The 13,364-nt window shown below is 51.0% G+C and overlaps 1 protein-coding gene across 5 annotated transcripts in view; it reads right to left on the bottom strand.

Annotated features, from left to right (window-relative positions):
• Positions 1–13,364, bottom strand: part of HK1 (hexokinase 1) — a 69,328-nt gene that overhangs the window by 50,616 nt on the left and 5,348 nt on the right. The window contains exon 1 of one of the 5 annotated variants that reach the window (XM_045569320.1): positions 838–859. The exons of the other annotated variants lie outside the window; for them this stretch is intronic. The gene's annotated coding sequence lies outside the window, so the exon portion shown is untranslated. Of the gene's footprint in view, positions 1–837; positions 860–13,364 lie in introns of those variants that run through there. 5 annotated transcript variants of the gene reach the window in all.

Raw genomic sequence — 13,364 nt, 5'->3', positions numbered from 1 at the left:
CCCACAGGCAGGGAACACCGTGCTGGCACATCGCACAGCGGAAGGTCATTCAATTGCCATCGACCGTGTCACCCAGAGCAGGCTTGCAATGCCCTGAGCCCTAGCTCCTCGCCTGTAAAAGAAGCCAGACACCTCCAAGGTCTTTCCCAACCCTTGAATATTACACGGAAGTTGCTCTTCAGTCCCCAAGCACGTAATGAGGCAAGTTTCCCCAGTATCATAGGAACAACTCAGCCTCCTTCTCTCTGTGACAGGTGGCTGGCTATCCCCACTTGCATGGCAGTGCCACAGAGGCTAAGAATTCCAGCCCCGAGGCGTAACAGCTGTGTGAAATTTCAGTTTCCTCAACTGAAAAACCGAGGTGATAACTGGGACCTAACTTATAGGACACTGTAAAATCAGATGACACAGAGAAGCACTTAGAACACAGCAAGTGTTCAATAAACACCTGCTATTATGGTTAACATGAGACAGTGGTGCTGGGAGGTTTCCTTAGACGTGACTTCTAGGAAGGTAGAAATGGCGGCCCAAGGGCTAGAGCCCTTCCCAGAACAAGGGGCAGCACGTCCAGAGCACAGAGACCTCAACCCCAGTCTCAGAATGTCTGGGGATGGCCCCCTGGGCTCCTGTGCCCACAGTTCCAATCAGACCACTCCCACTCTCCACCAGAACTGATCCAACGTGCTCCTCTTCCTGGGTTCCCCACTCTCAAGCTTCCCAGGCCCCCTTTTGTCACTGGCTGTCAATGGTTGTTCTTCCTTCATGCTATCTTCCTATTTAGTCTCTCAAAAAGTATTTACTGAGCACCTACTCTGTGCCAGGCATGGGGCTACACACCTGTCCTCAGGGTGCTGTCCTTGTGGAGTCCACCGCTTTCCGCCGCTCCTCACTCAGTTAAGGAAGCCCTGGTAACCATGTGCCTAGATGGCTGATGACTCGTCCACTGTGACAGTTTTCCATCTCCACTCTCTCTCCCTTCCAACCCGTCTTCTACACCGCTGCCACATTAGCCTCCCAAAGCACAGCACTAAGCAATGCACTCCCCTGCTCAAAGCCTGGCAATGCCTCCCATCACTGAGGCACCCGCACCCTGCAGGTGTGGCTCCATGCGCTCTGACACTCTGGCCACACCATCTCTACCACTCCCGGTAGGTGCCCCGGGCTTTTGTGCCTCTGCTGTCGCCTCTACCCGAAATACCCTTCCTTTTCTTCGTGGCTATCTAAATCTCACCTAACCGTCTAGGTTCAGATCAAATCTCACTTCCTCCTAATGATGTCCCAGTCCTGCAGGCTGGATATAATCTCCTCCCCTCAGCACTGACCCCCTGGCACGGCCTGGGCTGGATCCCAGCTTTCTGTGCTTGTCACCTCGACCTCCCCAGTGCCCTGCATGGAGCCCTGCACACAGAAGCCTCCCGGCGGATCGAGAGACGGATTTATGACCCGACAAGGCTGAAAAGATCTGCACGCTGATTTGCTTCTGAGAATGGCATCTCGTGCCCACGTTTCAAGGTGGCGGGAAACGTCCTGACTCAAGGACACAGAGTCCTGAGTCCTAGGTCATTTCTGCATATTTTGGTCCTGGGCAGCCTTCTTGCTCTGGTCCCCATGCCTTGTGCTCCCCCCAGGCCCTGCCTGACTCCTGCTTCATGGACAATCACACAGGCTAAACCACACAGGGCCTGAAGGCCACGTGAACAAATTTAGGCTGGATCCCAAAGCACGGGAGAGCCTTGGGACGGCTTTAATGGGAAAACAAGGACAGCGACATTTGTGTTTCTGAAAGACCAAGCTGTCTGCTGGGGGAGAGTGGGGCAGCAGGCACGAGACCGCACAGCAAGCCACATGGCTTCTCCAGTGTCCTCACACTACATCGTGATCACCTGTTTATCGACATGTCCATCTCTGACACCGGGTGAGTTGCCCAGGGAAAGCAGACGTGTTGAACAGACCTTTGGAACTCACTCCCTTGCCTTGTACAAAGGAGGAATTCAAATAATGCCGGGTGCCGGAATACTTTATATTGTGGTTCATGGTATATCAAGTGCTTTCACACCCAGCATGTCATTTAACTTTTGAAACTGTCAGGGGGATGTTCTTAATCCCCATTCTACAGATGCAGACACTGAGGCTGGTTAGCGCAAAGCCCACAGCCAGGGGAGTGAGGTCTAAGGCAAGTCTAAGGCTCCTCCATATAATCATCCCCACCCCTTGGGGTGGGCTGGTCCCCCTACTCCATGGAGGACAGACCCAAGTAGAGCCATCAAGGTTTTCCAGCTGGACGGGAGAAGCTTCTAGAAAAGGCGGAGCTCTGCATAGCTCCACAGCCATCCTGCCTCCTAACTCAAGGTGCAGCTCTGATACAAGAATCCTAACACTTTAGACAGCCAAGCCAAACCCAAATAGAGCCTAGAAGCTCAAATGGAAAAGTAAGTTGGGGACATAGAAGATGCCTGCCCCCCAAGCTGTTATGGAGGGGGCGCTTTCCTCCTCTTGTTCCAGCCCCTCTGGGAAGAGACATGGACACTGGGGCCAAAGCAGGGTACAAATACGGCACAGCTGGAACCCAAACTGGGGCCTCCTGGGCCTGTGTGAGTGAGGACGAGCGAAGGAAACCCCCTCTCTCCACTGTGCCTCAGCAGGTCAGGAGGGGCCATTGACACGGAGTAGATCCTGGGCCCGGGGCTGGACTGGCCAGGCGAGAAGTCACCGCCCTATACCCACCACACTCCCCAGCCAGGCTGGCACCTGGTGCAGGGATCAGCAGATGCACACCCTGAGGACTGCAGAGACATCAGAGAAAAGCACATGTCAAGAGACACCTGTAGAAAACTTCCAGGGGCCCAGAGCACCCAGCACCTCACTGAGCTCCTTCAGACCGGCCCTGCCTGCCACCCGGCTGGGCTGCCCCATCTACCAGGAAAGGGAGGCTGAGAATGGGCGGTGGGAGGTAGAGGGAGAGAGGGAGGAAGGGCACTGGGGAAGGAAGTCACTCCTGCCCATTTGCTCCAGATCTCTGCAAGACACCCGGTAAGAAAGGCCAACTCTTGGTCTTCGGGGATTTGGCTGAAGCCTGTGGCCCTTTCAGCTTTTCTGTGTCTGTCCTCCTCTCCAGAGCATCTCCAGGTCTGTTCCTCCCCCTCTTCCCCTCCCTCCCCCTACACACACACACACACACACACACACACACACACACACACACACACTTCCTCAATCCTGCTCCCTTCTCTTAAGATGCTGCCTCCAAACCACCGTTGCTCTATTGCTCTGGCCAAACGTTGGTCTCAAAGAATCCCTTCCCCACTCTACGTTTTGGTGATGGGGAGGGCACAGCACAGCTTATCTTCTTCTACGGCAAGTCTCGGCCTTTGGAATGTCTGTCATGAGACAGAGGCCCAGAGGAGCCATAATAGGAACCGCCAGGCCCTCAAATGCTCCCTCTCGAGCTTGGTGCCTGACACGAGTGTGTGGGACTCGGGTCAGCCTGGGAGGGACCTGGGGAGGGGCCAGGGCCCAGACACCAGGACACCAGACACCACAGCTGAGCTGGGTCCTGCAGATTCTTGCCTGAGACTGATGAGGAAGCCCACCAGCCTCCAGGGTCTCTGTCCATCATGGCTGGGAGGGAGCAGCCCCTCCCACAGGGGTGGAAGCCACGATGGCGGCACAGGGCAGGTGCTCTTGCTCAAAATACTATCCAAATACTCGTCCTTGACTGTCCTGGTGGACCAAGGCGGCCATGATGCTCTCAGCAGCTCCCAAAGCTGGACCCCCGCAGAGGCAGGAGGATGTCATCAGCCAAGAGAACACAGCCTCGCCAAGTCCTCCTGACCCAGAGCCCTCCAGCTGAGGAAGGAACCCAGGGGCCTAGCACTGGCTAAACTCACAAACCTTTCCGTGCCCCGACCCCAGCCCCACCCCCTGCTCCAAACAGAACATGCACAAAAAGCAAATTCAAGACTGGACATGCCCAAGGGAGCAGGCCAGTCGTGGCAGCAGGCGCCAGTAACCCCTGGTAACCAACTCAGGCACTTTCACCCCAGGTGGAAGGGGACACAGCCATGGAAAATTTCATTCCTTTTCTCGCACTCTCCAGTAAGGATTAAGACTGAGGCAGGGCAACAGGTGTGACTGAAGCTGCTGATACGGGCCTCTAAAACGAACTCCAAGTGAGACACTTTTCACTTGCGAAGGAGATGGGAGGCGTGAAGGGTTAAGAAGGATGTTAGCTCAAGGGCTGGGCAGAGATTTCAACAACAGATTCACTTCCCTTTCCTAAGGAGAACTCAGAGAATAGGTCCTGCGTGCTTATTAATATTATTAATAACAGCTCACATTTGCAGAAGGCTTTGCTGTTCACACACGGGACTTTCACATACGTTATCCCATTTGAACTTTGCAGAAAGAGATGAAATGAGCTCACGGATGGATGCCAGGCGCCAGGCATGAAGCAGGTGCTTTAACGTGAGTTCCCTTTTTCCTGCGACTACACCCCGGTGAGGCAGGCAGGAAAGACATCATTATCTCCATTTTCTAGGGGAGGAAACTGAGACCCATGACTCATGCAAGGTCTTGGTTTATTAAGGGGCAGCTGGGTCTAGATTCTACGTCTTATAACCCCCTCGTTTGGGGATTCTCCGTAAGCATTTCCAGTCTTTCTCACATGGTGGGAAGAACACGGGGCTGTGGACAGACAGCAGGCTTCAAATCCCACTGATTAGCAAGCAAGCGTCCAGTATCCCTCCCTCCCATCCCTGCCTAAGTGACATAATCATGTGTCCCCAATTCCTTTCACCTAAACACCTAAAAAATGCATCTACTAAAAATGCCACTGATCCATTTTGTAGAAGAGAAAAGTAAAGCTCGGTTGCAATATGCCTGAAAACATGGCAAATGGAAGATTTCGGCAAAATTCCTCTGAAACATTTGCACCGTTTTATTTTTTTTAAATAATAATATATACTTATTGTAAAAAATATTAAAATATCACATAAATGCATAAAAGTAAAAAGTATGCGTTCTTCCCCCAATCTCCCCAGAGACATCCCTGCTTTACGTTCTAGGATTGTTTTCCTACCTAAACAAGCACTTGCACATGTAGAGATTGGGGTTTTTATTTTGTTTCACACAAATGGAATTATATAATAAATGCTTTCTCCTTTGAAACCTTAACTCCACCTTCCTGTTTCCTCTGGACACTGCCTCTAAGGCTGGAACTCACAGAGCCATACTTAAGATTTCCTCGGGAGCCTGCCTGGATCTAAGACAGGGCACAGCCAGGGCAATGTAGACACCTGCATTTCACTTCTGGCTTTGTCATCCTCTGGGCACCTGGGTCTTTCCATCTGTCATGCGGGTGTATTCATACGACTTTGATCTATAAAGGCCTCTCTCCTCTGCACGGCACTTTCGCCCACTGGTCCTTACGCAGCCCCCCTCTGCAGAGACAGGGCAGGTATCATCACTTCCAACACGCTGAGGAAAAATCAGAGGCCGGGAGGTCCCTCTACTGACCAAGGTGACCCGCTGGTTGGAGAGAGCACTGGGGTGGACCCCAAGCCCCCAGTGCCTGGTCCCGTGCCCCTCCTCTTAGCCCACGGCAGCCCAGGCCAGAGGCTTCCTGGAGAGGGAGACATGGGGGCGTTCTGCACAGCCCCAGCACCCCAGAGCAGCAGGGCTCCTCTGCCTTGCAGAAAGCACGCCACCCAGCGTGACTTCCAGGAGGCCTGGTCCCCACTCCAAGCTGTCTGCTCTGCTCCTTCCTCTTTCACACAGTCCTGGGAAGGAAGTTCACAGCCATAGCAAGCGGAGGCCCTGGCCCAACCAGACGCGCCACTGCGGTCTGTGCCAGCCCAGCGCCTCCCAAGTCCTCTTCCTGACTCTTCCTGCCTGCACGTGGCGCCTGTGGCAGCCCAGCCCCACCTCAGTGCTGCTGGTGACGGCCAGGGAAACCTAGTTTCTGTGCCAATCTCGGCAGCCAGCTCCTGGCACCCTTGAGCAGGGAGGAAGTTGGCCACAAGGGAAGACATCTTTGACCTGGTGGGGTCCCTACAGCAAACACCAGCTCCCAGCACCCTCAGGCCACCTGGGGCCCCGACAGTGGCTCAACACCCCCAGAGGCCCTTCCTCACAGTGCCACCAGCCACTCGCTTCCTTGGCCTCTCGGCCCCTGGTCCTTCTTCCTCCCAAGGGCTCTTCCCCACTCACCTTATCCAGAGCACACGCCATGATCCGCCCCGCCCCACACTGTCCACTCCTCTCCTCAGCATCCCCTCGGCCTCAGGTGCTCCCTACGTAGGAGTCAACTTGCACAGGTGACACGTCGTGGTGTGTCTTTCCCAGGTGCTGCAGGGACCCAGCTAGATGGTGATTGCCAGGGGTGCAGGGGCCATGCCTTTAGGGCCCTTTGTGTGCCCCCAGCCCTCAGATGGTGCCACGTGGTGGCTCCGTGGCTGGGCTGGGTGGCACCTCTGCTGGGCAGGAGGCCTCCGGTGACGCCTAGCCTGGGGAGGACTCAGATAAGGCCCGGAGACTCCTTTTCCCCAAATGGCCCAGCCCTTCTCCCCCAGCACTCAGCCTCTCTCCGAGGTGCGGGGAGTTCCAGGCGTTTCTAACCTCCACCTTCCCGTCACAACAACTCCACTGCATGGCTGAGGCCCAGATGGACACAAGGGGCCCTAAAGACAATCAGGATTCTCCCTCCCCTATTCAAGTTTCCCAGAGACTGCTGAATCACCCGCGCGGCACATCAGGGACGGTGTCTGGAGCGGGTCCAGTGCGGGGCTCCTCAGGAACGGCCCGTCTGAGAGCATCCCTTGGGCACCGAAGCCCTCTCCCCGGCGCTTCCTCTCCCAGCCTGTTCCTCCAGGACCACATCTCTCTCTCAGTGCTTCTCAACCGCTGGCTCTGTTTCAACGAGCACAGGCAAAGCACCACAGACTGCTCACACAACCCTGTTTACTCACCACACATCAGGAGGAAAACAGGACCCCTGCTCTTGCTGAGGAGACTGAGGTTGTAGGAACGAGAATGTGGATGGGGCCATGCTGGGCACTTCGAGCTGCCCTGATCCAAATCTGCACAATCTGCACAGTGTATTATTGACCCCATCTGACACAGCAAGGACCTGGAACCATGTAGTTAAGCGAAATGCCCTAAGCAGCCAGCAATCAGAGCAGCAGGGCTATGACTCCAAACTCAGCATGCTCTCCCGAATTCCCCAGGCTCCTCTTGCTAGGAGGACTGGCATACAGCCTTGAGGTCATGTCCAAGGTTCTCCTGGCGACCTTGTCACTCATGAACAGGAGCTTCCTGGCTGGTAAGAGTGTCCAAGCCCTTGCCCAGGAAGAAAACAAAGCTGTCACTCCGAACTAGCTAAAAATAAAGGAGGTTCCCAGTCCCTCAAGGGAAACAGAGCAGCCCTGGAATGCGGCGGGGCAGGAACAACGGGCTTAATTCTAAGCTTCCTGGTCGATGGCTTAGGAAGGGGCCAGCCTCCATTCCCAGTGTCCCCAGCACTTCCCGACAACAGGGAAGACAGGATCTCAATGCAGACAGGTTTACTTTCACTGTGAGACAACCAAACCCTAATGCCATGGCTGGCAGATGCTGCAGTGGTGGGAGTGGGTCGGGCTAGCAATTGAAAGACCTCGGGCTCGACCAATGGCCCTGCCTCCCTGGGACCTTGAGCAAGTCATTTCCATCTCTGTGTTTCCATTGGTAAAATAGCAACAGTGAACACTGCCCTCTCGCTCTCATATAGGGCAGACACAGAAACTCCATGGCACCCTGGATTCCTCAGAACAGGGGCATTTCAGAAACCCATGGTGGCACTTTCATCTGTCCATTTGGCCAGGGAACGTGGACATGCCGCTGACCCATGAGCTCTCACACAATTCGAGGCAAAGGCAGAACGGTACCCAGGCTCCCCGCCCAGGACCAGGTCTGGTTGTCTGCCTGCCCTGCGCTATCCAGGAAGCTGCCATCCCCCACCTGGCTACTCAAGGTGCCCACAGGTGTGTTCTGGGTGAATAACAACGATAATACCTGGCATTTGTGAAGCTCTGTACACTTCCCAAGTGTCCACTCTCTAAATTGATAAGTAGGCAGAGAACAATGCAACAACCATTCACCCCATCTGACAGATAAAGAAACTGAGGCCCAGAGAACTTGATGGCCACCAAACAAAAGTGCTCAAGTTGGAGGGGTCCTTTAAGGATATATAATGGATTCCAGCCTCCTAGGCTTACAGATGAGGAAACCGAGGCCCAAGGACACACAGGAACCCATGGCTTTGAAGGCAGAGTACCTCTGGGGTCTAAACTTCTGAGCTGTAATTTCACTGTCTAGCATAGCACTGTCCAACAGGAACATAATGCGAGACGTTTTAAATTTTCTAGTAGCCACATTTTAAAAAAAGGGTGAAATTAATTTGAATAATATATTATATTTGCTGGGCACGGTGGCTCATGCCTGTAATCCTAGCACTCTGGGAGGCCAAGGTGTGAGGATTGCTTGAGGTCAGGAGTTCCAGACCAGCCTGAGTAAGAACAAAACCCCGTCTCTACCAAAAATAGAAAAATCAGCCAGGTGTGCTGGCACACACCTGTAGTCCCAGCTACTCCGGAGGCTGAGGCAGGAGGATCACTTGAGCCCAGGAGTTTGAGGTGGCTGTGAGCTAGGCTGACACCACAGCACTCTACCCAGGGCAACAGAGCAAGACTTTGTCTCAAAAATTATGTATATACGCCTGTAATCCTAGCACTCTGGGAGGCCGAGGCAGGCAGATTGTTTGAGCTCAGGAGTTCGAGATCAGCCTGAGCAAGAGCGAGACCCTGTCTCTACTAAAAATAGAAAGAAATTATATGGACAGCTAAAAATATATATAGAAAAATTAGCCAGGCACGGTGGCGCATGCCTGTAGTCCCAGCTACTCGGGAGGCTGAGGCAGGAGGATCGCTTAAGCCCAGGAGTTTGAGGTTGCTGTGAGCTAGGCTGATGCCACTGCACTCTACCCCAGGCAACAGAGTGAGACTCTGTCTCAAAAAAAAAATTATGTATATATTTTTTCAACTTAACCCAATATATCCAAAATATTGTTGCAACATATAATCACTGTTAAAAAATTATTAAATGAGCCATTTCATATTCCTTTTGTCACATGAAGCTTGTGAAAACCTGTGGATTTTACACTCAACAGCACATCTCAAATCAGACGTGCCACATTTCAAGTGCTCAGCAGGCACATGTGGCTGGTGGCTACTGCTCTACAGCATGGCTCTAGCATGCCAGACACATCTGCGTTACAGGAGCCTTGGGAGACGGTTTCTACAGGGAGGCGGCTGCAATGCAGAACATGGTGTAGGGGCAAAGAAGTACCCTTCCTTCCCATCTTAGGTTCATAGTTGAGGCCCCTATAACAAAAGGCAGATTAGCAAGAGAAAAGCAAACAAATCAATAAAAGTTTTATGTGACACCAGAGCCTTCAGAAGTAAATGAAGAATTCAAGAAACACATAAACCTATGTATTTTTTTAATACCAGGTTTGATGAAGAAGTAGGTAGTCGTGGAGAAGTATGACCGGACAAAGGGGGTGTGATCTAATGGTGATAAACTGGGAGGAACTTAGCAAGTCTCGTTCAGATTCTTCTCTGTGACCCTATGTCTTCAGAGATAAAGATACTCCTTTCTTCTGGGTACAGGGTGGGTACCTCTCGAATGAGGGTTTTATGATCTGCTTCAGGGGAGAAGGGCAAGGGAAAGATGAGAGACCTTCCTGCCTCTGTTGTTTTCTCAAATGCAAAGGTGCCATGTTTTAGGGTAGCATGTCCTGAGCCCCATCAATGGCTTTGGGAGTCTGAAGCCCTGCACCACATGGTTCTGGTCCTGCATGCACAGTGAGAGCTGTCCACTGGTGTCACGGAGGCCTGTGTGTCCCCCCTAGCCCTACTGCTTCCTGGCCACCAAAATGGCATCAATTCCACTTTCTGGGTGTCACCTGCTTCATACATAAGATGCAGGAGGAAGAAATACCTACATCCAAGCTTGCTGGAACGATTCAACTAAAGCAATCTTACTAACAAATATTTTGTAAATGGAATAGAATTTGGCAAAGGTGAGGGTGATATCTCTATTACAACCATGACCTGGGTCTCCCATCTGCTCACCCCAGCTACCCAGACAGGGTCCTGGCAGGTACAGGGAGACATCAGAGAAATGAGGGCGGGGTGAAGACAAATGCCATGTGTCATCAATCCATGAAATCAACAGTTGTGTATAGCAAGGCAGGCAGAGGCTAGGAGGGGGCTTTACAAGGGAGCACTGGGGGGTGTTCTTGCAGGTTAAACACTGCCCTTCCTGGGGGTCTTCTTTTAAATGCAAACAGGGGTGGGGAGGGAGACAAATAAAAAGAGTACAGGGAGAGATTTGAAAAACAGGGCAAATTCCTAACGTTGCACTGTAAACCACCTTATTGGACCAATTTCCTTTCCAAGTGGGAGGGGTTCATCAGCTATGAGCAACTGGGGTAAGGGCCCCAAGCATGAGCAAGTGGCTTGGTGTTGGGAGGAGCAGGAGATGGGAGTGGGGGACCTGGAGGATCCCCACCCCACCATAGCCTTGCCCTCCTTGGATCTATTTCTCAAAACTGCAAAATGAGAGTGTTGGGTATAGGGGTAGAAAGGACACGGGCCAGGAGATCTGGTAGCAGTGCTCCTGTCCCCACCACTCACAGCTGTGTGGTCATCAGCAAGCCACTTCACCATCTAGGGGCCTCAGTTTCGCCATTTCTAAATGTGTCTCCATTTAGAGAAGGCTGTCTCGCTTTCTCAAGGTGGTGAAAAGCAAGGGCTCTCCCAGGAATTCTACTCCTACATAGACACCCACGAGATAAGAGAGCATAAGTCTACACAAAAAGTTTCATACACAAATGTTCATAACAGCATTATTCAGAACAGCCAAAAAGTGGAAGCAAGCCAAATGTCCATCAACTGACAAACGGATACACAAAATGTGGTATACAGATGCAATGGAATAGTACTTGGCAATAAAAAGGAATGAAAAACTGATACATGCTACTGCATGGATGAACCTTGAAAATATTATGCCAAGTGAAAGAAGCCAGACACAAAAGGCCACATTTTATATGATTCTACTTATATTAAATGTCCAGAAGAAGCAAATCCATAAAAAGAAACTAGATGAGTAGTTGCCAGGAGCTGGGTGGAGGGGCCCTGGGGAGGAACTGCGAATGGGTAGTATAGAGTTTCTCTGTAGGGTGATGAAAATGCTTTGGAATTAGACAGGGGTGATGACTGCACAATTATGTGAATGTTTTAGAAACCACTGAATTGTGCGCTCTAAATGGTGATTTTCATAGTAGGTGAATTATAGCTCAATTTTTAAAAATAAATAAAAGCAGGAGCTCTGCCATCAGCCTTGATGGGTCAGAATGTTGGCTCTACCGTTCACTGTCGGAGCCTCAGGGTCTGCACCCAAAGGTGGACATGGCGCCGCACTAGCCTCATAGGGGCTTCATGGGCATGAAACAAGCTAATGCTCATAATGCCTTTAGCACAGCGCCTGGCAATAAATGTGACAGGCATTCCACATTGGCTTCAATTAGTATTGTTACTTCTAACCATTAAATGAGACCCATGTTAAGAAAAAGACAAGACAGGCACCTAGTAGGCATTGAATGCCCCCTTCCTCGTAAGGGACCCTCAGGGTCTCAGCGTCTGTAATCATGTCTCAAGATGAATGTAAGCCGACATTTTCTGCCTCCCGCAGGGACAGCTCAGCTTCTGTTTGCAAAGGGCTGGGCTGCCGACTTCACATTTCACATTTCAGTTTTCCCTGCCGCAGGGGTACAGTCACTCTCTCCTTTTACGGAGAACAGTCTGGGAGGCCGCTGGCTTGAGTTTTCTCTGAACAGAGCTGGGCACGTTTAGGGGACTGATAAGCCTGCTCTGCCCGGCTCGGATCCACCCAGGAAGGGAGTGTGAGCGAGTGAAAGCACACGTGAGTGTTTTAATTCCCAGAAAAGTTTAACGGAGTCTTGGCTAGAGCACAAGGGGCCACAGTGAGCTGCTTCTGCACCCACGGCCACCCCCGGGGCTGTGCAAGTGTTTCAGCAGCAGCAGTCAATGGAGCTGTCAACTTCACTCAGTGAGACTTTGCAGCAAGGGTTCTGTTTGATAAGGTAAATTAGCAAATGGGCTAATTTTAAACTGAGCTAGAATGCTTAGTGATGTGAATGGAAATGACTGAGGAAGGAAACAGACTCTAAAACTTATCTATTACAAATCTGTAAAGGTTTGATCACACCAAGGGTTGGCGTGGAACACCAGCGACCTGCACACATGTGTGAACCGGCATTCACAAAGGAAGAAAATCTGGCAAAATCTTATAAATGGGAAGATACACCCACCCTTCCACCTAGTAATTCCAGCCCTAGGTACACAGCCTAGAGCCTAGAGAAATTTGCTTGTGTGCTGAAGGGTGATGGCTGCAGCATTGTTTGTCATTTGAAACACTGGAAACACTAAAGCCCGTCACAAGAAGAATGGATAAATTGTGGATATTTAAACTATGTAAGAGCACACAGCAGTTTAAATTCATGAAACAGTTACACAGATCAACATGAAAAAAAATCTCAAAATATAACGTTTAAGCTAAAAAAAAAACAGGTTGCAAAAGGATACATATAGTACAGCACCATTTATAAAAGTTTAAAACCATACAAAGCAATACCACACATTGCTTGAATATATGCAGTACAGCACCATTTACAAAAGATTAAACCCACATAAAGCAATAATACTATATACTGTTTATAGACACATGCATATGTAATATAAGCATAAAAACATGAACAGAAATGATAAACATCAAATCTAGGAGAGAAGTCGCCTCTGGGGGGTGTGGGTGGAGAATTGGATCAGAGATGGCATAAAGAGGCTTCAACTGTGTCTGCAATGAAATTCTAATTATAGGCCGGGTGCAGTGGCTCACACCTGTAATCCTAGCACTTGGGAGGCCCAGGCAGCTGGATATTTGAGCTCAGGAGTTCGAGACCAGCCTGAGCAAGAACGAGGCCCTGTCTCCACTAAAAAAACTGAAAGAAATTAGCCAGACAACTAAAAGTATATAGAAAAAATTAGCCGGGCATGGTGGCGCATGCCTGTAGTCCCAGCTACTCGGGAGGCTGAGGCAGTAGCATTGCTTGAACCCAGGAGTTTGAGGTTGCTGTGAGCTGGATGCCACAGCACTCTAGTCCAGGCAACAGAGCGAGACTCTGTCTCAAAAAAAAAAAAAAAAAAAGAAATTGTAATTATGTCTTTAATTTCTCAAGCTAAGTAGTAGAA

Source organism: Lemur catta, chromosome 14, assembly GCF_020740605.2.
Source record: "Lemur catta isolate mLemCat1 chromosome 14, mLemCat1.pri, whole genome shotgun sequence".
Lineage (NCBI taxonomy): Eukaryota > Metazoa > Chordata > Mammalia > Primates > Lemuridae > Lemur > Lemur catta.
This window is presented reverse-complemented; position numbering and strand designations above follow the sequence as displayed.